Source organism: Bactrocera latifrons, unplaced genomic scaffold (assembly GCF_001853355.1).
Source record: "Bactrocera latifrons isolate USDA-ARS-PBARC rearing strain unplaced genomic scaffold, ASM185335v1 scaffold_28, whole genome shotgun sequence".
Taxonomy (NCBI): Eukaryota; Metazoa; Arthropoda; class Insecta; order Diptera; family Tephritidae; genus Bactrocera; species Bactrocera latifrons.
In genome coordinates, this window is record NW_017536407.1 from 2110950 (window position 1) to 2115587 (window position 4638).

The following is a 4638-nucleotide window of genomic DNA, read 5'->3' on the forward strand; positions in this document are numbered from 1 at the left end:
AAAATTGTTTTATTGAAATTAATTTTATAAACATTAAATTGTAATTTATGTTTTTGAATTCCGTTGTAAATTTAATTAATATATACATATAGTATTTAATTTTAAAAATTTAACTCTACGCACGCACAAAATTTTACAAAGTAAAAGCAGCATTACATAATTGTAAAAATATATTGTCTAACATTTATTTATGAACCATTTCGAGACACTAAAATACTGAATACTGTAAATATTTTTTATTTTTTTATTTTTATTATGAAATTGTAAAAAAAATGTTGCTTGATGTTGTGAAAATTTTGTAAATGTTTAGAAATTTTAAATCCATTAAGCTATGAATGCCTTTTTACGACCAAAATTGCAAAAATTTGAGTTTGAGCATCATTTTCCGCCTGAGAAACGGTCTCACGATTTTTAGTGCAAAGCTATAACTTTTTTAGTTTATTTTTTATTTTATATTTTTTTTTATTTTTAATTCGTTTTTATTTAAAAATTGTTTTTTTTATTTTTTATTATATAAAATTGTTTTTTTTTTTAAATTATATGTTTTTAATTCTTTTTCTTAAATTCGAAATTTGTAAGTGTGTATGTATGTATGTATTTATGTTTATTTAACGCATATTTTAGCATTTTTTTTAATATTCGTTTAACTGCGAATGAAACATAAAACAAAAAAGCGCGAAAAAATAGCAAGCTTTAATTCGATCTGCGTCAATTTCTCTTTTTTAGCATATGTATACTATATATGTAAATTTGCTCAAAATATTTTTTGTTTAACTCTTATAATTTTAGTGATATTTTCAAGTGGAATATTAGATATTTGTTTAGGCGCATTGACTGTAATGATACATACACACATATATATTTACATACTTACAAGTAAGATTTATTTTACTTTAATTCTTTTTCCAACAACAGAGCGGGATCTCTGCTGGCTTTAAATGCATATTTTTTTTACTTTGCTCCTTCATATAATTTTTCATACTTTAAAGTTACATAATTTTAAAGTTAGTCGATTTTATAAAACGTAGTTTGATAAAAACAAAAAAATTATTAAATTATTGTGTTGAACATTTTTGTCTACCATTTTGATATTTGTTACATGCGTTGCGTATTTCTTTTTTACCATACATAACGTACTATTTTTATTTTTAAAAGTTTCTCATTATTTATAAATTTTGTTACGATCTAATTTCTAAACACTTGTGAGTATACATTTTTCGCATTTTAAGTTTATATAAGTAGTAGGAGAAAAGCAATGAATTAAGATTATGTAATAAATGCAATTGTAACAGCTTTACACTAAACAACAACAAATAAAATAACAAAACCGCTTGCGACAGCATACTAATCGGCGTGCTTGCGTTATAATTTTACGCAGTGTGCAATAAATGCAAATAGCTACATATATATATATACAATATATACATACATAAAGATAAAAACAACAATATTTGTATTTTAGTCTATAAGTGAAATTTTAAATGCAACAAAACTAACAAGTCAAAAACCGCAACAAAATACCCTTAAAATACACTAAAAATACGAACAACTATCATTGAGGAGCGATGATAAAACGAATATTACTACTAACAGACAAAAATAACAACAGCAACATATACACATATACATGCAGTGTAACAGTAAATAAATTAAATAAATATAAATAAAATCAAAACTTCAAAAATAAAGAAGAAAAAACAACAAAAACAGTAGATTGTGAAACTACAACCAACCATTTTATGTAAATTTATACACTCGTAGCACAATGATTGCATAAGTTGATACTAATAAACAAAACTAAGCAAAAACTTAAACACAACTAACATTAAAAGGAAACTGCAACATATTATGTCAACTATAATATATTTATAATCACAACAAAAAAAAAAAAACATGTCACTTGTGGGCAGGCGAACAAAGTGAGCAAGTATGAAGCAGAAAAAAAAAACACCTTTTAAACAAAAGTTTAACGAAATTGTAATAAATTCAGCAATTAGATTACATATGTTAAGCTTACAACTATTTTAATATATAAGTAATTAATAAAATAAAGAAAAAAAACAAAGCTAGTTAAAGTCTAAGACTCACAAGAACATTTGCAAGAAAAAAACAACTTCGCGTAAAAAGTCTTTCAAAATCGATTTTTAATTGTCAAATGTAATGAAATAGCAGTAGAAAGCAATCGATAAAAAAATTAAACTTAAACAAAAACACCAAAATCAGACTAAGAACAAACGCTTTTGTATAACTACCCAAACCTGCACCAATTTACTGTCTCAGAAAGTAAGCATTAAAACCAAAAAAAAAAAAAAAAAAAAAAAAAAAAAAAAAAAAAAAAAAAAAAAAAAAAAAAAAAAAAACAAACAAAAAAAGACAAAAACCAAGAAAGTAAGGAAAAATGTGAAATTAAAGTAAAAAACAAAGAAAGCAAAGTAAAATGTAAAATTAAAGCAAAGCAGAGAAATGAAGGTAAAAAAATTGTAAGTAAAAACAAAGAAATGAAAATAAAAAAATATTAAAGTAAAAAAAATTAAAGCAAAAAAAAAATTAATAAATTTAAGCAAAAGTGAACATAAGCGCAATCCAAGCACAATTAGCGCCAATTCAATACACTTTAAGTTCGTCGACCAGTCGCGGCCCACCATGCAGTACGTAAAAACCTAAAAAAACAACAAATTTCTTTATACATGCATATGACAATTCATTTCGATGCCATTTGCCGTTTATGTGTAATTATTTTATGTGCTAAAGCAGAACAAAAGTAATAAATTATCAAATTTTAAATTTCACTTATAAATGCACAACATTAGCGTTATGTAAAATTAAAATTAAAAAACATATACTTGCAGAACGAAACTAAAACATTTTTGCATAATATACATACATAATTATAATTATAAAATGTATATTCACAAATCATTGTAAAACGAAGTGCAAGAAGCAAGTAAATAATTATGTGTGCGACTACTTCATACGAAAGTGCGAAAAAATACAATATAATAATAAAATATATAAATAAATGAATATATAAAAAAAACAGGAACAATTAACAAAATGAATGAATGAATGTACATGTAAAAGATGTGCGAGCAATAATTTAATAAAAATATTTCAGTAGAAAAGAAAAATGCAGTATTTTTATTATTTTCGGATTTTTGGAACACCCTTTACCAAGTAAAACATGTTGCTCAATTATTTGGCCTGTACTGTCTCAGTGACGCCTTAAAGTATGCAACATATTTTGCGCATTTTCACTGCCGCCACTTGCTGGGCTGTTATGCGCGCCTGGTGCAATGTGGCATTTTTCAGCAACAGAAATTTGTGCCGCTGCCGGCAGAGCGGCAGCAGCGCTGCCTGCAAGTACACTGTAGCGTAAAGGTATGCAGTTTAAATGTGTTTTTTCGCATAAAATAGTTGTTTTAAGTAAAAATAAATTGAATTTATGAATTTTGCGTTTTATTTTGGATATAATTAAATTATTTTGCTAAACATTTATATAAAAATAGCGCAACATACTTACTTTTTTGTGAAATTTTTGTTTTTATGAGTAAAATAATTGGCTTGTATTTGTTTTTGTATTGTTTATTTATTTTTAATGCTTCAATATTTAATTTCATCATGTTTTACATACTTTTCGGTATTTATTTGTATACTATATATATGTAACATAAATACTTACATAAATACTTACAATATGCTTGTAGGTATTTTACATTTTTATTTTCATTTTTGCTATAAATATTTATATGCTAATTAGTTATGTATGTATGTATCTACATGGTGGTCAACATACATATACAATTTTTACAATGCTAAATAAGTCTGTATATACATATGTATGTATGTATGTATGTAGGTAAGCAACTATGAATATGTTTTAATCATTTTGTGTATAAAAAAATTATGTTTATATGCATACATACATATGTACAAATGTATGATAAACTTATATTTTTAATAAAAAATACTATTACTTAAGGCATACACTTTTTTTCAGTAAATAAAGAGAATTTTAAACAGTTCAGATAAAACACGAAGTTTAATTAAAATATCTACACTATTTTACAACTACACTAGTTAATTTTTTTCTTTTTAAAATTATTATCAAAAAATAATATTATTTAAATACCATATAGGCTAGCTGGTTTTGAAAATAAAAACATTAAAGGCGGGTAAAATTCAACGAATCGAAAGCTAAAATAACAAACATTTAAGGCAAACTACTTTACGGGCCCTCTGAGGTCGGGCAGGGGAGGGGCGTGCTTGAAATTTTAAGGGCTGAGAACAGTTTATCTCGATTGCCGGCAAGAGTGCTATAAAAAAAAACGCTATATGGCAATGATGTAGGTAATGAAAAGATCTATAATTTTTGCATACAAACTTTTTTCACATAACCTCAAAATTTATGGGAAAAATTCAAAAGACCAAATTTTTGGGTTTTTATTTTTATCTGGGATAAAACACATTTTCTTTCTCGAGATTTAGTGTAAATTTAACTTGTAATTTTGGAAATATGCTGTTTTTTTTTTCTTAATTAAAATATTAATGAGGAAACGTTACGCGGCCTAAAATTGGTGAAAAATTAAATACATTTTTTTCAATAAAAGATTTTTCAGTTTTGAATCCCGATATTAAAAA